Source organism: Rattus norvegicus, chromosome 5 (genome assembly GCF_021556685.1).
Source record: "Rattus norvegicus strain SHRSP/BbbUtx chromosome 5, alternate assembly SHRSP_T2T, whole genome shotgun sequence".
In the NCBI taxonomy this organism is placed as follows: domain Eukaryota; kingdom Metazoa; phylum Chordata; class Mammalia; order Rodentia; family Muridae; genus Rattus; species Rattus norvegicus.
This window is the reverse complement of record NC_141538.1, coordinates 98,135,514-98,159,012: the sequence shown is the minus strand read 5'-3', so window position 1 is coordinate 98,159,012 and position 23,499 is coordinate 98,135,514. Positions and strand designations below refer to the sequence as shown.

Genomic DNA, 23,499 nt, shown 5'->3' with positions numbered 1-23,499 from the left:
TCTCTAACAGGACCTGAGTTTCAATCCTCAAAGTACTAGATAATCAATCTATCACTAAAGTATATCTATAGAACTTTCAACCACTCAGGCATGACTAAAACACTGGCTGGAATTTTAGGTGTGTACCAATGGAGCGACTCCATTAATTCCCAAAAACGCTGGGACTGAAATCTTATTGAATGTATTCCCTTTCATATATATTCTGTTGTGGTTTTAATAACATCTCTAATGAGCTGAAATTAACAGTTTTGCTATTAAGGGGAGTATGCATTTTCAGATTTATTTTACCCTTATCAAAGATGTGTTACCTATATGTGTATTTATATTTAGACATATTTTTTATCTCATCTTACATCTCATTTTATTTCATTTAGTAATACTTAAATATGAGTATTTTCCAATTAAAAGAGATGCTGGTTAAGCATGTGCTTTCTCTATTTTCTACTTTTTCCCTACTTTCAAAAACTATTTCTATTTTATTAAATGACCTGGAATTTCTTGTGAGAAAAAAGTCTCTATTTTGGTGAGTTCTACTTGATCTCTTCAATTTTATGATACATTTAAAGAACATGTTACATATTGAGATGACAGAATGTTTTCACTATAACAAACTTTCCCTGAAAAGACTGTTGGATACAGGGTATAGTGGTGGAGTAGAGAATTCATTATAGTAGAAGAGATGAAATGTTGACCTTCTACACCCCAATTGGATGTTATTTATGTTACTGTTTGAAGGACAGTTATACATTCTTTATCCTGAGGTGGTTTGAGTGAGGATGGCGATCAAAACTCACAAGCAGTTGGTGGAGCTCTTTGGGAATGATTAGGAGGTATGGTATTCCTCGAAGAAGTATGTCACTGAAGTGGGCTTTGAGGTTTCAAAAGACTTGAACATTTCCAGATGTCTCCATTCATCTCATTAATGGAAATCAAGAGGTGATCTCTAAACACTTCCTTTTACTAACCCTTTACTGTACTGTAAATATCAGTATCATTTTTATTTCCTCAGATGACAGGATATGAGAGACATATCACAGCTTTATGAATTCATTGCTTGGCTGAGCCCAGAGTGCTTCTATCTAACCTTTATAGACCTAGGCCTGGAAGATACCAGCCTCTATATGATTTAATCCACTGCAAACCTGAACCTTCAAGGCCTGAGTTTCTATTTTCTTTTACCCTAGGCATAAAATGTTTCAGATTCCAAGACTTACAGCTGAATAAACTCACCCTTTATAGTTCTTTCTGAACTCTGTCCAGTTGGTTCAACTCAACTCTTCTGGTTCAAATTTCTCTCCAGGCTGACTGATTCAAATTGCTGTCTCAATGCTTCAAACTGAATTGCTCTACTTCTAAAAACTACTCCTGAATTCCCCAAATTCGATTGCATTGATTCCCTTGACCCAAATGCACTGGAGTGAGCTGCTCCTAGCTGAATTGCAATCAACTGCCCTCTGCTGAACTGCACCAAATTGAACTGCCTCTACCTGAATTGCTTTATCTCCCTGCACAGCTCTTAAGTAGCCACACGTTCATGTATCTTCTTGTGAAACTTGTGCAGATCCTATCTCTAACTCTTGAATCATTCTCTGACTTGTCGCTTTGTCTGCCCCCCAATTAGACATCATTTTCACATATGGCTGCATCCTTCTGCAAACTAGCATCACCTTCATTGTTTGGGATTACAGGTGTGTACTAAGTGTGTGTCTGAATTCCAGCCAGTATGATTAAAAATGTGTCATTCCACCCATATCACAAAGACCTAGAAATATTTGGATGTGATCCCATGTTGAACAGCCATGTTGCTGGATTACAATTCCTTTATACTCTACCATCATAGACACTGAATATCTGGAACCATGAGCCCCAAATAAGCTTTATTATTCTACTACTCACTTTATTCGTGATGCTTTATTTCACTAATAGAAAATTACGATCCAAGTTGGCATCAGAGAGCAGGTTAGGACTGACCATCGTGGATTTTTGAAGAAATACAGATGTTTGGGGGACTTTGGACTGGGAAAATGGTTGCGCACTATAAGCAAAGCTTACTGGACCATCTTAGTAGAAGACTGCAAGACAGTAAGGGTAAAACATCGAGGAATGTGAGTGCCAAGTTGATAGTTTTCAGTGGGGAACAGTATTAGCAACCATGATAGGAACCCAGAGAACTCAAACCACTATTATTCAGAGCAGCACACCGTTGACTGTTGCTTGAGAATTGAATCTCTTTCATTTATTAGCTACACACCCACCCCCCCACACACACAAACACACACACACACACACACACACACACACACAAGTGTGTGTCTAATTAACCTCTAAGTGATCATTTATACATCGTCAAAAGCCATTTTTTCCATATTTACACATGATGCATTTACACTTGTCTCATTAATAGTATCTTTAGTAGTTATTACAAATAACAGTTTTAAAAGAGGACTATTGCTTTAATGATTGATGAAATTTAATAACAACCCAATGGAACATGGTCCAAGAATGGCATCACATGGGGAGAATTCTGAGTGCATATGAAAAATGTCTCTTAGAAACACTGCAAGAGTCTTGTGATCTGTTCCTTCGAAACTATGGAATTATTAGAACATACGTTTGTGTCCTTCCTAAGTATAACTGATAGGAGTAAGCTTACTTCAGATTATTCATTACAACTGAGTATTGGTATTCATTTATATGGTTCAATCAAAAACATGTTTATGCTGCCTCCAGTCTGTCTGCCATGTGCAGCTTATCTGCCACATATGGTTTTTCATTATGATTGTATAGGTTTCTGGTGTGACTCTTCCTGACCTTCAGAGTATACATTGTCTGATACTCTAAATAAAGTTGGTTGTTTCCCGAGACTGTAGTCCACTTCATTTATTGGCTCCATTCCTCCACATCCTACCACCTCAACAGAAGTGAACAAACACTCGTTAATTTGTTGTATCTACACTATTCAGTGTAAACAAATAGCACAGATTTTTGATGCCTATGACAGTTCATCTTGATTGTAAAATAGAATCTAATTGCAATCACTTAAAACATAAGCCATCCAATAATAATTTTTACTATCAGAATACTTTAAGTGGGACGACCCAGTGTTAACTAGAATATTTTCCTTTTCATTTTTAGACAAGTAAACCAAAGTTCCAAAAAACAACTTTTTGGTCTGTTTTACTATGTATTACCTTCCCATATTGCTGGCACATTCATCTACCCTGCTCACATCTTGCTGTAGAATACCCTATACAAATTTTGATGTGGGTTCATCTATGAAGTACACACTTTGCTGTGATTTTATCTACCTTCTTCACACCTTGCTCTTGGTTCATATACACTGCTGACATTTTATTTTAGACTCTATCAACCCTATTAATATCTCATTGTGGCTTCTTCTCCAGAGTACAGAGCTTGCTTTGCGTTCATCTGTCTTCTTCACATCCTGCTCTTGGTTCATTTACCCTGTTGACATCTCGCTGTAGATTCATTTACCATGTTTACGTTTTTCTCTGGACTCATTTAACCTGTCACATCTGTGTCTGGGGTCATCTACCCTATTCCCATTGTCCTGTGGTATTCATCTATCCTGTTCCCCTCCTGCTCTGCCTCACCTGCCCTGTTCACATCTTGCTCTGACTTCATCCGTCCTGTTCACATCGTGGTCTGCTTTTATGTTCCCTGTTCACATCTTGCTCTGGGTTCATCTACCCTGTCCACAATTGGCTATAAACTCATCTACATTGTTCTTGCTTTTGCCACCTTTTCTACCATTCATGCTCTCCAGGAACTCCCTCGGGACACTACAGAACATAGGATGTACTGATTCAGTTACTAGATTGACTGTGTAGCTAACAGGATTTTCCTATAAAGTCAAACACAACTGTTGAACTACACACATTATAAAACAATCATATGAAAAACAAAAACAGTAACAACAAAATCCCACTGTTTTCAAATGTATATATTCATTGTCAGGGGTCAGTCCCAGCAGTTGTTCTTACTTGTTAGGTTGTTTTTGAGGCAGCGGAGGGAGAAGAGATTCAGTGGGGTAAGACTTGGTCTTACTAGATATTTAGGGTTGCTGTATAATAATAAAACATGTACTTGCCTTAAGTCGCTTTGCTGCAGTAGCTGACCTGCCTTCTGTGAGTTCCTTGAGGGGAGAAACTCTTTAGCACCTCATCATAAAACAGCAGGGGAAAAGTGAAAAGATTTATTGCTGGTGCTCCTTTCTGGTGAATCAACTAGAAACCTCTTTGGATAAACTGGTTAATTCTTTGTGAACCAGAGAGGAAGGAAAGAAAAAGAATTAAGATTCTGTATACAGGCAAATATGCACAGACACATATACATTCAAACATTCATATACCCACTCTTTGGCCAAGCCAGACCATCTACTACAATCAACTCTATAAGTATTCATGCATGCGTACATACATACACATATGCCTACACACAAAGATATAGACAAACAGACATTTACATTTGGATGGATGAGTGGGTGGATGGGGCAAAGTCCCTAAGCCAAACCATTCAAATAACTAACTTTATTTATTTTCTCTTGTCTTTTTATACATTCTTACACCAAAAATTCTTTAGAAAATTAACTCAGAGGTAAAATGTTACATAAAATGAAAGGTAAGGATGTTGATACTAAGTTCAAAGCAGTGTTTCATTATAATATACTCATTAAAAGTTCAAAGCAACAATTTTTCCATGACCCTGCAATATCATAGTACACACACGTGACTTTATCCATGAACCTAAATGTTTTTCCTTAAACACAAAATTGACCCAAGACCATTTCTCTTTTTAATATGATTATGAAAGCACCTTGTATTAATTATGTAAACTTTACTTACTATTCTGAGTATTGGGCACATTTTATTCTTGATTATAACTTTAAGGTATCTTTCTAGAAACTTATACCATACTTAAAAATCTTTCTTCCTAAAATTATTTGACTCAAATCAGGAATTCTATAGAATAATCATCTACTTGTATATAGCAGTATATAGCATTACTGAAAGGTAATATTCTGCAGAGATATGCTCAAAAGTGTATACTAATACCTAGTGATAGTTACATATTTTGTAATAACCTGAAAAAATATTAATAGCATGACACTTTTCTAAAATGAATTTCTTCTAGGCCTTGCCTACCAAAGCAAAATCATTGTGAATTTTAACACAGGGCAGACTCATCTCAGCAAGATCACCTGCTAGTTCTTTGCTTCTTCTAAGATGACTCCTGACAATTCATTATGTTTTTTCTCTTCCTCTAGACCAGTGGTTCTCAATCTTCCTAATTATGCAAACCTTTAATACCTTTATTTGCTCATGTTTGGGTGACCCTAACCATAAAATTTTCTTGTCACTACTTTATAATTGTAATTTTGCTACTGTTGTTGATAGTAATGTAAATATCGGATCTGAAGGATATCAGATATGCACTATCTATGGGGATTTTGACCCATAGGCTGAGAATCACTAAGACCTTTGACAAATATAGTGCTGTAATTAGAGATTATCAAGTGCCCCTCTAAATAAACGTCAAAAACAATCACTTTGTTTACGTTTTTGGGGTATGATCTAATTGTACTCAGCCTTCGCCACATCTGGACAATAATAATAAGAAGAATTACAATATAAGAATAGTCTATATTTTAGGTATAGTGACAGCTTATATATGTTTTATGATTTCATATTAAATTAGCATATATCAAGACCATATATTTATGAAAAATCTTTGAGTTTGAAGATTTACATAATACGCAGCTGTTAATGTTATTTCAATAACAGCCATACTTGGTACATATGCATGGATGCTGCGAGAAATAATTTTAGCAATCAATTGTTTTCTTGCTTAACTTACAAATTCATGTCGAAGGACAAGTACGATAAATGTTAATAGAAACTTATTTAAAATAAAAAATTCCTTAATTGCCATACTTTTAACTGAAAACTCATGTGCGCTAAATAACCAAGAAGCAGTATGGTCTAGACTGTTTGGTCTCGGTTTTGTATTAGTCTCAATGTGTACCCTTAGGAAATATGTCTTTCAATAATATCAATAATATCACTATCTAAATGAAGTATTTATTACTTATAACTTAAGATTCTTGGGTTTTTATAATACTTTTTTAAAATTTTGAATGTTGCTTCAGCTTTTGTATACAGTAAACTCTGCCACTACGATCAATGAGAAAACAGCACAGAAATCATCAATTCTTTACCATCATTGCTTTGAACTCCAACCAACCATGTTAAGTATCTTTTACTAATAGGTGCATGTCTTCAAACATTTTTTTCTTCCTTTCATAAACATCTACAATATATTTATTGGTGATAGGATTTCCAAAAAAATAATAACAGTTTAAGACACTTTATCTTCATGGAGTTTTAATTGCAGTTTATTGCTTTCCTCAAAATATTCAGACATGAATGCTACATCATATAGCTAATAATTTTGACAAGAAATTTTATGTTTGCTTTTAATTTAGCTGTCATTATTATTAGAATGATGCTAGAGAGTTGGTAAGCAATAATCTTGTGTGTTATAAGAATTCTCATATCCTAGGCATCTGTCAAACAGTTAATAAGCCAACTATAGGTTGAGTGGTTTTATTATTAATATGTATATCTATGTCTGGCTTGTCCAGAATGTGTGATACTCCTGTCTCACTTTTCACAGAGCATATACTCTTGGCATTCTAAGTATCTACCACCATGCGCTTTGAGAAAGTATGGTATTAACAGTACAAATTTTTATTATTCTAAATGATAATTTTAAAATATTTTATGAATCTTACATGAATTTACTATGTGGGAAAGGGAGAGGGGAAGAAAATGAAGAGAGGGAGAGAGAGAGAGAGAGAGAGAGAGAGAGAGAGAGAGAGAGAGACAGAGAGAGAGAGAGAGAGAGAGAGAGAGAGAGAGAGAGAGAGAGCGCTGTGTCAGAAAACAATTTCTACCTTTTAGATTCCAGAGCTAAAACTTAGGTCATTGGGCATGACAGAAATCATCTTTACCTACTGAGCCATCTTGATGATATTTTACTATTATTTGTGAGTTTCATGTAGTGCGCTCCAGTCCCACTTGATTATCTTCTTGTTCTCTTGTATATTCTCCCCACCCTTGTGACCCCCCCAATACACACGCAAACAAAATATAAACATAACAATTCATAGAAAACATTTTGTCATAGAAACTATACTTGTCACAGTGCGTTCCACAATATACCCATCTGTCTATGTGTCTTCACTTATAAATGACTCGTTTCTCTGATTCTAGTTCTCTGTCTTCTGTAACAACAACAACATTGGATCCTCATTGGGATTCTTCCTGGTTATCCTGTTGTTGCCTGGCTATCATATTGCCATGGAGATCATGGAACATTGGATCATCAGAACCAGTCCTTTGATGTACCCAAACAGTTCACAAATGATGTAGATTTTGTGGTTGGCCAACTCAAAGCCCTGGATCTGGGAGCTGAGCTGGTCAACCTTTTCACTCTCCCTTATCTTTGCCAGCACCATCATGTTGAGCGCTCCAGAATTGCTATGGATAGGCTACCCAATACCACCATCTGCAAAAGACAAAGTCAGTTCTGTTCTCAGTCCTACAGAGTAGGCTCATCTGGATGCATGCCAGTAAGGACAACCCCACTGTGCTGCCCCATCTAAGTGGAGGCTTGCCTCTCCCAAGTGTTGTTGCTGTAAAAAGTTCTGAGTTAGATTTCCCACTCTCATCCCCAACAGAGCTGGCTCATCTGTGCCTTCACCATGAGGCCCAGCTTCACTATGCTATCTGATCCCCTGAGTACTATATCCAGTGAGGGGCAGAGGTTGCTCCCCAGCTCTCATGACCTCTGGCCCAGTTCTCCTGACCATTACAAGTGGGAAGGGGTGAGGTAGGAAAGGGTATCACATTTGACTACCTCATGGAAAAGGAGTGATGAGGCAAGCACTTCTATGATCTGGCCCTCAAAGCATCGGGTTCAGAGTTGCTGTGCTATCCAGGTGAGTTGCAAGATCCCTTCTTCTAAGTGCTGTAGCCAGTGATGGCCAGGTCTAGCTCTCCTTTCATGACTCAGGGGTCAGCTTTTAGTACTGTCAGAGGTGTTAAGGGGTAAGGGGAGGTACCCATGTGTCCTTGCCACCTCATTACAGACAAGTGGAGAAGTCAACTCCACATTCCCACCCTCTGAGCCAGCTCACACATACCCTCCATCCCCCAAATCGGTTGTGCTTTCTGGGTGAGAGGTACAGGGCCTGCTCTCAGGAGTGCTACATTGGTGAAAGCTGGGGCCAACTCTCAGTAGAACTGCAGCCATTGAGGAGCATGGACAGCTCTACACAGTTCTGCATATCTTTATTTCTACCGGTCACATACACATGTCCTGTATTAGTAATGTGAGTCATAGAAATCAATACAGACATCCTGATGTTGCATGCCATTGACCCACTCATGGCCCTCAGTGGCAGCAAGGGATGGGACATCTGCATGGCCTCAGATGGTCGAACAGGCAACTCACAAACAGGCTATTTCTTTTCATTCTCGAAAGTCCAGTTCCATCTCTCTTTATAATGTGCAAAGAGTTCTGTTTGTCTTTTTGTCCCATCTTTCTACCGTATATATGCACCTTATAGTGGCTTCTCCTGCAGGAGGGGCCACATGACTTCTGGGCCTCTGGGTAATCTCTCTGCTTTACCACATTGCATGGTGGTAAGTGGGCCTCGTATGTCTACAGCCCATGGCATGACCTCTTGTAGGTCTGTTTTTGTCTTTCTCCTCCTGCACCACATGGCCTGCCTGCGCTGCCTGCCAAAGGGCAGGTCTTTGGGCGTCTACTACTACTTAAATACTTACTTTATAACTATATCTCTGTAATGATTTTTAAATACTTTAATACTTTCATGATATTTTCTACTACATGAAAATAAATTCTTCTTTTATTTTGAAAAATAAACAATTTAGGTCCATGCTAAACAATCTTACATTAGAAGAGAGAAATTCATGAAATACATAAGCTCATAGTTTCATAAAGTTAAATGCTCTGTTGAATGTGTTTCAGATATTTAGTGTCATTTTCTGACTTCACTCTCTATTTTGGAAATGGATACTGATAATATTACTGACCTGGAAAGAAACTTTACAGAATATCCTGAAGTAGATTATAACTTAATCTCTGGCTTCACTTTATGCTATATAAACATCCATTTCTCTCTTGTGTAACGTTAGAGACATGTTCAACTGAACAGGTAATTCCAAAAGCATGGAGAATAAATGCCCAGCTGCTCATCCAGACCGCATAATCGGTTTACTGACTTAGCACACGTTTTCTGACTTCATTCAAATACCCTGGAGACCAGTTTTCTTTAAATGCTTATAATTGTTGTCCTCCATCAGCTCCTGTTTTCCACTGCCCTCATCATGACTGGATCATTTAAAGAGAGAGGCAGCCCTCCATGATACAAACTGATAGAGTGATTTATTTCTATACATGCTCACATCTTAATGTTCCTTATACTTCAGCGATCATATATTTCATAAAGGTCAAGGGAGATACAATCAGGAGCTTGCAAAGATAGACAGTTGTTTTGGACTAAGGCATATTCATTTAGTAACTCTGTGTGTTTGCTGTCACTATAGAGTTAAGCAGATGCACTAGACTACTGGGGAGTGAGTAGCAGATAAAGAAAGTGAAAAGTGCAATGGTTGATGAAAGATAACTAGAATAACTACCTGTATTTAAGAGGCAGAAATGCAAGAGACCGGGAACGATCCTCGTGAGAAATCTCAGGAGGCTCAAAAGTTCAGACAAGATGATTCTGCCCAAATTTAGATATCTTTGAAGCCATATTGCAATTTTGAAGAAGATCTTTCTTTGCCCCTTTGCAGGAACAATGAGTTAAAATCCTCTGAAAAACTTTATTATTTTCTTCTTTTTTTGCTGTTTTATGCTGAAAGTAAGGTAGCCTTTGCAGTAAGTTTGCTTAAATGCTCAATAGCACTGAACATGCATGTTTATTAAGATAATGTATGCATTTTACAATACACTTCACAATTTGATTTTGCAAGTTACAGATTTAAGAAATATCAACAAAATAATAATTGTAAGCAATACTAATAGGTTCAAGGGAATGTCTCCATGCTTTTTGCATATTAATGATGTTTATTTTAAAAATAATTTTTTATTTTAGTGAGAATCATTAAAGTATAAGAACGTTTGTCATATTTATATGATCCTTCTTGTGAATCAGGCTTATGTTGACAACAGTGTACACTGTTTCCTGTAGTAATCTAATTGCCCCAAATTAATGAATAAAGGCTTTTCTTCCAGTTTAAAGAAAAAGAGGTCAAGATTGGGTTCAAGCTCCTACCACTCCCCAGTAGGATGTAGATCCAGACAGGCTGTTTTTGTATTTATATGATGTTGGTGGTGGGGTTTAATTATCTCAGTCTTCGGAGTCAAATTGGGCATGTTAACTGGTCAACCATTGCTCCCATATCATGTCTCTTCGCACACTTAATGGGAAATACTATAATAGAGTTTTAATCTTTGTTAAGTTTAATCTACATAAAAAAGCATATAGTACAAGTATGCAGAAAAAACACAATTTTAAAGATCACTTATTTATTACTTCCTTTTCAACATTTGAGTATTTTCCCCTTGTAAATGCAAAAACATGCATACTGTAAGTTCTACAAATATTTGTGTTATAAGTTTTTAGCATAAACAGGAAGCTGTCATCTTACAGCTGTCATTTCCCCACCTATTAAATTTTGATGCTTACCAGGATGTGCACGGTCAGTTCTCAGACTTAACTTGTCTATGTGCTAGAATGCTTTGCAGCCTCCTATTACTAATGTGACTCTCGCATCCTGTGGATTGTTCATAACTTCCTGGAAAAGCATTTTAATTATTTCATGACTTTATCTTGACAATCTAGAATAGTATTTGGTTAATCATCTCATACCTGTGGTTATACATTATATTAAATTTTCAAATTAATGATAAAATGTTCTCATATTTTTCAATATATACTTTTCTCTCAGTAGAGAGGAATGCTACATATTTTGGGTGGCCACCAAAAACACATGCTGAAATATTTTTACTGTATTTATGATTATGCTTGAGAGTTCTTCATTAATGAGGTAATATAGGTACTGTACTTCCAGATTATTACATGTTATTTAGACTTCATTTGCCTTTAATTAAAGTTTAATTAAAATAGTCATATTGAAGAAAAACTATATGTATTTGTTATTGTTGTCCTGTACTACTAACATACTGTTTGTGAGTTGCTTTCTTTTGCAGATTTGTAAAAAACCAAAATACTGCTTGATACTGTTGGTTATTGCCTTTTGGTGACTAAAGACTCCTACCTACCTATGGCTTTCACGACTTTCGCTTTCGCAGAACGTGGAATGTCTCATTTATTACAGTTCCTAGAAGTTTCTTCTCCTGCACCGTGATTACAATTGCTAGCAAATGTGTCTGGCGAAAGGCAATTGCCAGAGTAGGAAGAGCTTGTTTCTCAAAAGGGTCTTTCTTGGAATGTAATCAGAAGGGATATTTTCAGATGACTGTCCCCACTGCAGAGGTAGTGAACCATGCTTTTATAGCCTCAAATGCCAGAGCCTTCCATTATGGTTAAGAAGATTAATTCAAAAGAAGGTCATATGCCACATTCTGGTTTATGAGAATGTATGATCTATATGAATCTAAATAATTGAAAATTTTGTACATTACATTCCCATTTTTATAAGACAGCCATAAGTTCACTGAGTATCAATAGGGTTTTCTATTTAGATTTTTTAATGTAGGTGGTTTAAATCTCAATGTTTTGCATTAATATATTATTTAATATTCTTACAATGACAAACTATAAACAAATAATATTCTTAATCTTTTGTGGCGATTTTGAACTTCATATCTAAATTTAAACAAATATGAATAAAAGCAACTCTATTGATAATTGTAAATAATATAATTTTGATATAAATGTTTATTCTTTCTTGTATGTTGACTAAATGCTGGTAGATTAATTGTACATTTTAATTTCATATTTATGATACATGAGGTCTAATTGATGGACAGTCTACATACGCATGGTAGGTGTATTTCATAGAAAATGGAATACATGGAATTATTTTGGGAAGGGTTAAAAGAAAAAATAAAAGATAAGATAGCTGCCATCAAAACTGAGTGACAAAAAACTATAGAAGAATTAAACTTTCTAAGCCACTTAATAAAAAATGTCAAAATATGTGTTAATCTGACAAAGGGATAGGTCATAAACATAATAAAATTATGAATCCTTGTATTATGTGTTACCTCCTCTGTGTGTAAGAGACACAAAATACCAGTATGAGGAAACGATGATGAACTTCAATTAGATAACATTCCAAGTCTTATCCCATGTAAGGCTTATCTGATGGCATATGATACTTCGTCTAATATTTAATTCATGCACAGACAAAAACTAGGCTCCATGGCTTTGTCATAATCTATACTATGAGATCATTATTTTCAAAGCTGTTAACATGCTCTTGTGTGTGACCAATAACACACATGATGAACATCAAAATGCATTTGAAAAATAAATCTAATTCTCAAGCAGTAGTGGAAATGTTGCCTTTAGCTTGTTCTTGAATAAAACTTGAAATTGTCTCAAAGCTCTGAAGCACACTAATCTTGGCATTCTAATCTATGATATTTATGATTATGTAACCTCATAGTAGAAAACTAAATTGGAATGCCTCTTACATTTTATTAGTCAGAGGGATGGACAGATGGTTTAGGTTGGAAGCACTTATTTCTCTTGCAGATCAGGGGGCACCATTCTAAGTGTCCAAGTGGTAGCTCTCATCCTTGTCTAACTGCAATTCCCAGGGTCCTCACGTCTTCTCTGCCCCCTGCATGTACTGCATGCACATGATGCTCTTAAATACATGAAGGCAAGATGCTTAGATTCATGAAAAATGTATGGGTTCTAGTATTTTCTTTTATACAACAGGAATAATGACTCTTTAATTAATCAGATAATTGGAAAGATCAAGAGATAAAATGAATATTCAAAGTTGCCAAAATTAAATGTTATTAATATAGATCTCCTTTTGCTTCATTTTACATGTCTTAGTAAAAACGTTCATTTACATTTATTTCTTTTATTTAATTGGATAGTTTATGTATTTACATTTTAAATGTTATCCCCTTTCCTGCCCACCCATTCCCCTTCCCCCTGCTCCTAAGAGGATGCTCCCACTCTTACCTCAACACCCAGGCATTTTGAGACAGGATTTTACTATGTAACTCTGGCTGCCTGAACCTCACTACATAGATAACGCTATTGTTGAACTCAGAGATTCACTGCAACTGGAATAGTAGTATTGCAGGCGTGTTCTGTCACTCCCAGCCAGAAAACCTTATTTTGAAGTAACCATTGGAATTATGGCACTGTATATTAAAGTATAAATGTTAATGAATAAATTATTTTCCAAAATTGCCATCAGTTCTGTGTTGATATTGAGCAAGTAAAAATCTTCAAAGACCATTTAAGGTTACCTGACAAACCAGGCATTTGAATATTATATAAAATGTTTTATTCATGTTAGTTGAGCAACGTTGAACAAGTTAAAGTGACATTTAAACCAGAGTGGAGGAGTAAAGTGTGAATCAAAATTATATTTGCCAAAATAGGTACCTGGTATTTCTACAGATTTTGAGGATAAAAATAAGTTTTAAAGTTTATTCACACTAGGCATATTTTCTTGATGTAAGGCTCATGTTCTAAAGGCTATTACTACAACAGCGTGTGTGTATGGAATTTCTCTGTTATTAATAGTACATTAAAATTAAAGTTCTAAAAGTTTGAGAACAAAAATGAGTCTGAATGAAAGTATACTTTCCTTACAGGTGCTAGGGCCAAATTTCCCATCCCTGTACACTCATACACGCACACATACGTGCACACACAATTTTAAATAATCCTTTTCTAAGAAACTTTCTTAGGAAAAGGAGTGAAAACAGAAAGATGTTCAAATAAAATTGCCTGAAGTTTAGGAAAATAACCAATTTTATTGATAAAAGATATAACCACAAAATAAGAATTCATGTTACTTTTGTATACATAGATTTTATCTCAAAACGTGATGTCATGATTGACTGAAAACGCAAAGTTCCAGCACAGAGCAAAATACATATTGGTAGATAATATGGACAAAAGATGTCTTTGAAATACTTTCAACACATCGTCATACAAAATCTACCATGTTTCCAGCAGTCTTAATCCTATAGAATCTTCTCCTAATTATTTTCACTTATTAAAACCAAAAAGGGGGAGGATGAATTAAAATTTAACAAAATCAGAGAAAGTATCATTTTCAGTCTACAAAGACCAAATAAGTCAATGACACTAAACAAATCTTCCTCTGATTTCCTTAGGATTTCACTTTCTTTCAATGTAAAATAAAAATTGGTTATAAGATGTGCGGACTAATTTTCACCACCAACTTCATTGGATCTAGAATCAAGTAAGAAAAATGGCCCCTGGGTGAGTTTGGCAGGGCTTGGAGGACCTACTCAGAGCAAGCATTACACTCTGTGGAAGCCCAGACAGAAAGATGCCCTAGTGAAAAGTATTGCTGCTAGCTGCCAATCCATGGTGGTGTTGATCTGTCTACTCACTGTTCTTCTTTGCTACCTCCATAAAGCAGGTTCTACAGCCTTTGAAAGAAGACTGAAAACCAAACTCCTCAGGAATTCTCTAAGCCTTCAGCGTTGCATTGGGGCTATACAGGCTTATAGACTAGCAGGTACCTAGTTATCAGGCTACATAGCATTAGGCAGTCATGGCTGGACCATACAGTTGTACTGTGCAAGCTAGCAAATCCACTTTTGTAAGATACATTTACTCTAACAGTTCTGCTCTTTTACATGACTTTGACTAATATGATGTATCCTATCATTAAAAATTTACTTTGTATATACACATTAAATATATTACTTATTTTCCAGTATCTTTATTCATTTTTTCCAAATAGACATTTCATTTTTCATGTTGGTAATATTTATTGTTATTAGAGAATCATACTTATAGAATACTGGGTTATATTATTTTAAATAAGTTCTTTATGTTATGCAGCTCTTGGCTGTAATTGGTTGTAATACTGAACTAAATATGCATATTGTAAGAATCATCATTCGACCTAGAGACATCTGCTTTAAAATGGGAGATAAAAGATGAATAGTAAGAAAATATTACCAGAGAAATCATCTTTACAGTCAATGCAAATATTACATGAAAAATCTGCTTATAAACAGGTGTTTTAATGGGATGGAAATAATAGATGAGCAGTTAAAAGCACTTGCTTTTCTTAAAGGGAGTCTAGGTTCATTCCCCAGCTCACAACCATCATCATTCCAGATTTCAGGGTATCCAGTGAACTCTTCTGCCTTCTATAGGCACCAGGCATTCATGTGGTACATGTGCGCACACATGTGCACACACACACACACACACAAACACACGACACACACATACACACACACACCACACAAACACACACACACATCTAGAAAATTCATTCATCGACATAAAAATAAAAGAGCATGTTGTTTTTAAGAAACTATTTAGTTAAGATAGAAATGTAGTTCAGTGTTAAAATACTGGCTCTGAAGACTATGGATTCAATGTTTAGTATTGAAACACACACCAACAAACTAAAGCTACTTTACAAGTTAGGAAGTTGCTCAGAAATGGTTTTCATAGTTATTATAATGGAGTTAGGTTTTATTTTTGTTATGCTTTTGTTGCTGTGATAAAATGCCTTAACACAATCAACTTAAGGGAGAACTGGTTTATTTTGGCATGCTGTTTCCAAGGGAGAAGCCTATCTAGGCAAGAAAGACATCCAAAGGAATGTATATGGCTAGACAAGAAGGTGGATCAGCCACATGCAATGCATACTCAGGAAGCAGAGTCAACAATCAGTTGGACCTGTCTACAAAGTCTTTAGCCCTGCTTTCAGGAGCCTACTTCTTCTAATAAAATATCACCTCTCTAACCTTCTGAACCATCACCACCCTCTTCGAAACAAGTATTAAAAAAACTTGGACCAATATAAGACATTTAGTAACCTAGCCACAGCATTCTGTCCTGGATTCCATAATCTTGTGGCAACGACTAGAAGCAAAATGTATTTATTCCAATGTCGAAGGTCTTCACAGTCTTTAACAATCTGAATGTGTTACAGTGTCCAAAATCCAAAGTCTTTTCTATCTAGAAAATTTCTTTTTTTTTTTATTAACTTGAGTATTTCTTATATACATTTCGAGTGTTATTCCCTTTCCCGGTTTCCGGGCAAACATCCCCCTCCCCCATCCCCCTCCCCTTCCTTATGGGTATTCCCCTCCCAACCCTCCCCCCATTGCCGCCCTCCCCCCAACAGTCTATTTCACTGGGGGTTCAGTCTTAGCAGGACCCAGGGCTTCCCCTTCCACTGGTGCTCTTAGTAGGATATTCATTGCTACCTATGAGGTCACAGTCCACGGTCAGTCCATGTATAGTCTTTAGGTAGTGGCTTAGTCCCTGGAAGCTCTGGTTGCTTGGCATTGTTGTACATATGGGGTCTCGAGCCCCTTCAAGCTCTTCCAGTTCTTTCTCTGATTCCTTCAACGGGGGTTCTATTATCAGTTCAGTGGTTTGCTGCTGGCATTCGCCTCTGTATTTGCTGTATTCTGGCTGTGTCTCTCAGGAGCGATCTACATCCGGCTCCTGTCGGTCTGCACTTCTTTGCTTCATCTGGCTCAAGGCCTCTGACTTCTGTCACACTTTCAATACTGGATCCTCACTGAGAATTGTCTTGGATATCCTGTTTGTTGGGCTGTGACATGGCGATCTTCAAGTTTCAGTTCCAGAGGACTATCCCTTTTATATGCTCCAGCAGTTCATAGATGGGGTATATGTTGGCATAGGCCAACTCAAAGCCTTGGAATCAGGCCTGGGTGGTATCTTATTTGGTTAGCCTGCCAGCTCTCCCTCACACATAGCATCAAGGTCAGCTCTTGGGCAGTGTTCCCCACTAGCTCACCCAAGCACTGCAAGAGGGAAGGGTAAAACAGCTTTCTGTCTCCCACAAAAAATGTTATTTGAAAGAACTATTTAAAGCCAAAACATGCTAGAAAAATGTTTTCTGAGTTTTGAATGATTATAACTATCAATCCATATTATTAAATCCAGCAAACTGTCCACTAAAATTGAAGAAGAAATAAAACTTTCCATGAAAAGAAAATGACTAAAAGAAATAATGACCTCTAACCTAGATCTACAGAAGATATTGGTAGAAATTTTTTGGTCAGAGAAGAAAAGTAAATGTACTCAAGAGGTCATAGAAAACAAGTAGTATTAGAATAGTAATTCAAAAGATGCTGAAAAAAACACCACAAGATCAAACAGTGATAGAAATTAATATACATCTTTCATTTAAAACAATATTAATGGACTCAATTAGGTGAGAAAATGAAACAAACTGACTGAAATAGAAAACAAATTCATATTTTTTCCTACCCCCAAAAGCACATGCCACTGTAAGGTAAAAATGACAGTAAAAAGATACTTTCAGCATCTGCAATTAGAGAACAAAACAGCCACTGCTCTTCTGATATCTAACACAATAGATTTCATACTAAAGCTATTCAGAAGTTATAAATAGGGCTTCTTCATAGGCATCCACCAAGAGAATATCATAATTTTAACCACATATGCACCAACCACTGGTGTACCCAAACCCCAGAAAAAAAAATTAGATCTAAAAAACACTCACAGATTAACCTCAACATAGTAATAATGGTGATAGTAGGTGACTTTAATACCATACCTCTTCAACAACCAGGTCATCTGGACAAAATAATGCACAGAAAAACATTGATGTTAAATGATATCATAAATCAGATGAATCTGAAAGACTTCTACTTGAGTACTACAGATACATACTAAAAACTATACTTTTTTTCTCAGCCACTGATAGAGCTTTCTTCAAAATTTACCAGATATTTGTACTTGGAAAAAGTTTCAACTAGTATATAAAAGCTGAAATAAATCAGGTGTTTTATCTGACCACAAAGGAATAAATCTGGATATTCACAACAGTAGAAATGGTCAGAAACAAACAAACAAATACCTTTTTCTTAATTTACTTTTTACTTATTAACTTTACGTCCAGCTCTCTGCCCCACTCCTGATAATGCCTTCCCACAATCTTTCTGCCAACTGCCTCCCCTACTTCTCTGACAGGATGGGGACTCCATTCCCTGGTGTATTGACCTACCCTGGCATGTGGAGTCTCTACAAGGCTAGCCATATCATCTCCCATTGAGCCTGGCAAGGCAGACCAGCTAGAAGAACTTATCCCAAACACAAGCAACAGTTTTTTGGGATAGTTTCATTCCAGTTTTTCAGGACCCACATTAAGAGCAAGCTGCGAATCTGCTACATATGTGCAGGGAGCCTTAGGTCCAGCCCATGCATGTTCTTTGGTTGATGGTTCAGTCTCAAATCGCCTTTGGGGCCCACAATCCTCCTTTCTATTTTCCTTAAGAGTCCCCAAACTCCATCTACTGTTTCACTGTGGGTGTCTGCATCTGTGGGAGTCAGATAAAATTAAACACATTATTTAATAAGGACCCAGGTTAGTGGAATAGTAAAGAAAAATATTTTAAAACCTCTAGAACTAAATGAAAGTGAAAATATGACACTGATATATGGAACAAGCTATGGATGTGTGTTGATTTACTTGAAAGTTTCTGGGTCTTGAGAACACACAGGTGTTAGCAGTTAAGCCAACTTTACTGTCCAGAATTTTCCAGCTCACCTGAGGCTTCAAAGTCATTAATCCATTCCCCTTAGCACACCTTTCTTATTGCAGTGCAGATCAGGGGATTCATCACTGATGGTACCTCTCTAACAGTTGAAGCAGTTTTCTCACCTGCATTCTCCTTGTTCACAACTTTAAGCTTGCTTTCACACCTTTGCTCTGCAAAGTTCACATTTTAACCTTTTTTATTGCTTGTCTACTGCTTACTGTAGATCTGAATGGAAACATAAGCAATATCTGTGGCTCAACTTCAGTGTTGTCCTGGTGTAAAATCTCCTCTGCTGAACAAAGTGGTTCATTAATGTAAAATGCAACCTCATTTAAGTCTTCAGGACATGGGTAAAATGCAGCCAGACCCTTTGTTGAATGGCTACTATTGATGCACCAATAGAATCCTTGTTCCCAGGGGAAATACCATGAGACATCCCTTTACTTTCCACATTTTGTCCCTACCCTGTTCTTTCAAATTCCTAACAGAAAGACACATACATCTCTGCCCTAAGAACAAGACATTTTTATAAAGCAACATTCATCCTTCACAGAGTCAATTTCTATCTTAGTTCTTTTTTCACTAGTAGGACAAAATACCCTGACAAAACAACATAAAATGAACGAGTTTATGTTGGCATAGAGGTTGAGAAGGATAATTTTTATCTTGGCAAGAGTGATGTAAAAACAGGCAAGGAAGGCGTGAAAGCAGGGATAGGATGCTGGCTGTCCACCTTGCATCTACACTCTGGAAGTGAGCGTAAATAAGAAGTCTGGCCATGCTGGAAAGAATGAAGATGAGCTTCTTATATCTAGCCTCTACTTCATAACTAAAGGTTCCAAAACCTTCCCTGATAACATGAACAGCAATTTGACAAGTGTTCAAATATGCGAGGCTATATATATTCTATATAGGTAGAATATCTAACATTCAAACCATAGTAGGTGTATGCATGAAAAAACTACATAGGACAAGTACCAAGAAGAAACATTACTCTGGCAGAGGCAGATATCTACTATGAACCCGTGGTGCAATGACTAGTTCATCTGAACTCCAGCAAAAGATGAGAAAAGAGCAACAACTGCAAGTCACTGCTACTAAGTAGAAAAGCCTGTGGCCCATGAAGAAGGCAAGACCATTCATGTCACTGGCCTGTGTTGCATCACTCTAAGTGAGCCATGATTCTTGACTCATTCTTTTCAAAAAGCAGTCCTTGCATATTTCCTAGAATCTAGGTTTCCTGTGTTTGGCCTATGGAATTCATCATGGGTTCAGGAATTAGCATATTCATCCTTTTTAGGTGAGAAACTTTCTCCATTTTTTATACTGTCATATATGCTAGAGCATTCCACTTTAATCTAGATTTTGAGCAGGAGATTTTAATAACAGCAGGTCAAAAAGAAAATTCTTAATTATTCCTCCCTACCTGAAAATAGGAGAGTAAAAATGCTCATGAACAAGCCCTACTAGCAAGGAGTGACAGGAGAAAAAGGATATGTTTACAGTCCTGTATCTTCAGCTTCCTGAGATGAGTCAGATATTTCCCAGTATTACACCTCTACACTCCAGCTAAGGCAAAGATATTGAGTATTAGTCATGTTTGAATTTTTATTTTCTTTTGAGGGTTCTAATTTATTTATTTATCCACTTATTTATTTATTACTCATTTTACACCCTTCTTTTTCTTCACACACTCCTGCAGTCTTCCCTGCCATTGCCCCTCCATTTCTCCTCTTAGCCAACCCTAACCCACCAAGTCTCTGCAGGACTAGATGCATCATCTCCCAGAGGCAAGAAGGCTAGAAGAGCGCATGTCATAAGCAGGCAACAGCAGCTTGTGGGATAACCCTTGCTGTTGTTGTTTGAGACCCACACACAAGAAGGCGAAGCTGCTCATTTGCTACAAGTGTATGTGAGTCCCAAGACCAGCCCATGTATGCTCTCTGGTTGGTGGTTGTCTCTGAGAGCACCAATGGTCTAGGTTATTTGATCCTGTTGGTTTCTCTGTGGAGTTCCTATCCCCTCCGGAGCCCTCAGTCCTTCTTCTTATCCTTCCATAATTTTTTTATTACTTAAAACATAAAATTTTCATCCTGTTTCCTGATAACCTGTTATGTCAGTTATCCAGACATGAATTAAGATTTTGTTTCCAGAAAAAAACTGGAAACTCTTTTTGTTCATTGTCAGTCATTACGACTGAGTGGAATCCATGGTTATGAAGTATAGTTAGACCAATAAAGACTAAATTCTGCAAAAAGAATGGTGTTACTTTTAAATTTTGAGCAACTTCGCCCTTATAAACCACATGGCATTTCAAAGCTTCTCAAAATCTGTAGAAAGAGGTCTGGAATTTCAATAAGATACCAATAGGCTCTTATGAAAGCAATTTTTCCACCACAGGACAGAGAAGTCTAGTTTAGACACTTGTATTTCCTTCTGTTAAGTAAATGCAATAGATGCTCAGATAATACTTATATTTGTAATTTTCTTTCTTATCCAGAGAATGTATATGGCATACAGTTTAGATAGGCAAAGATCGAGAATTGTTTATTTGGAGTTAATTAGATGCATGGCTTTTCCTACCCTGTGTAGTGTAGTTAGTGCTGAGTTTTTCCGTTCTTATTTCAAAGTCATTACTGTACACTAAATCCTTAAGGCACTTTCTCAGAGAGTGATGTTATTGCCCATAGTATTTATTTACTTTTGTGTGCACATCTCATTTATTTTCCAATTGACTATGTATGGCAAACATCCTTCTTTCGCTTTCAAAATCTAATCTCAACTTTGTCAGTCTTTCTCATCTGGAGCAAATATCAATTTCTCCTGCAGATATCCTTTGAAAGGTAGCAATATGTGCACCATTTAGAAAGAGATGATCTTGTGCTGGTTTATAAGAGAAATATACCTGATAGACTCAAGCATGTGAACACTCGGCAATATTGGGAAGATGTAATTGGACAGGCTTGATGAAAAGAGTATATGCTAACTATCAGATTAAATAGCTCACCCTTCATCTAGGTCTCTTTTCTCTTTTTGTTTTATACTTAAGTTTGAAGATATGATACCTCAATACTTCAATCCTGACACCAGCTTGCCTCTTGTTTACTTTCTGGGATGGATTTGCTCTTTCTTCTAGAAGTTGTCTTGGTTATAGTGGTCTTCCTTCCTTCTTTCCTTCCTTCCTTCCTTCCTTCTTTCCTTCCTTCCTTCCTTCCTTCCCTCCTTCCTTCCTTCTTTCTTTCCTTCCTTCTTTCCTTCCTTCCTTCCTTCCTCCCTCCCTTCCTTCCTTCCCTCCTTCCTTCCTTCCTTCCTTCCTTCCCTCCTTCCTTCCTTTCTTTCTTTATTCTTTCTTTTTCTGGAATATGTAAAGCTTTGGATCTTTGAACTAGGAATGTAAGAGGTTTCTAAGGAGATTGATAGATTGTCCTAGTGGATCCTAGAGAATGATTGTGATCACAACAGCGTGGTCTTTGTGGGTCCAAATGAAAAAGGAACAATGTAGCACTTGGGTTCTAGGCCATTTTTGTTGTGTTGCAGCAGGCTCTGGCTACCTTCTCCATGACCTGAGAATTTCCCAAGTCAAAATTTAAAAATAATACACTAATGTTGTTGTCAGAAACAATTCCCAAGTCCAAATTTAAAAATAGTACACTAATGTTGTCAGAAACAATTCCAATCTTTAAGTTGTGTGTGTATTGTTAACAATGCCTTTGTATATTGCAACATGAGAAGGAACATGTGGTGAAGAAAGAAATGCAGTAGGTGCAACTTTAAAGTGGGCAGAAACAACAATAGGAAGCTTAGTGATATAGTCAAGACTTGGCTGAAAAGGAGGCTATCAGTTTTGAGAAAAGTGTTACTATTGAGATGATTTCTGTTCTGCTGTGAATGGCCCCATCCCCTTAACTTTCCAACGTGCTATAGAGATTCTAGGCACTTCCTGTTCCTATAAATCAATTTAAATGAGAATGTTTTTGCTAGTGTGATTCAACAGGGCAGAATCCAGCCCAAGATGGAGATCCAATTTGGCAGTGTCTTCCACAGAGTCTTGGTGCTACGGGCATGAAAGATGTGTGAATGCATGGTTGGTGGATTGCTTCTCTGTACATTCAGAAAGCCACTGACACAAGGCAGCCCACATTGGTGGTCTTTCTGCATGAATGCCCTAAGGAGATCATGAGAAGCCAGAGCATGGTGCTACAAAAATAAAGCCTGGGTTTCAATGGGTCTAGTCCTTGAAATATTGGAAATACAGAGCTGTGTAATATCTGCCAAGGAGAGCTGAACAAAGGGAGTGGAATCGACCCAAAAGAGAGACATATGTTATAGATAAGAAAGATGGAGGAGTGGAGTTATTAAAACCTTTTGATATGAGACATGAAGCTGCACACTTTGATGTTTGTCCTACTGGGTGTGATCTTTCTTTGCTCCAGGATCTCTTCTGCTGGCATCTGGGAATCATCACACAAACCACTCAAATGCCAATTTCAGCTAAATAGGGATAGTTTATTGAATGTCCTACCCCAAGAATGATTGATCGGGGCCACTGTTTAAGACTCAGGAGCTGAATGGTAGCCTTGAGTCTAGATCTTTTAAGGCCTTTTAAGCCTGAGATCTGTAAACATC

At 36.9% G+C, this 23,499-nt stretch overlaps 1 long non-coding RNA gene across 2 annotated transcripts; it reads right to left on the bottom strand.

Moving 5' to 3' along the window:
• Nucleotides 1-1,871: 1,871 nt before the first annotated feature.
• On the bottom strand, nucleotides 1,872-7,373 carry LOC134486944 (uncharacterized). 2 transcript variants are annotated; one of them, XR_015621432.1, is made up of 3 exons: nucleotides 7,034-7,373; nucleotides 4,112-4,278; nucleotides 1,872-2,072 (listed from the first exon to the last, which is right to left on the bottom strand). It is a non-coding gene; the product is annotated as an uncharacterized LOC134486944 (long non-coding RNA). The 2 variants fall into 2 exon arrangements; XR_015621431.1 differs by having other exon boundaries at nucleotides 7,219-7,367.
• Nucleotides 7,374-23,499: the final 16,126 nt, after the last annotated feature.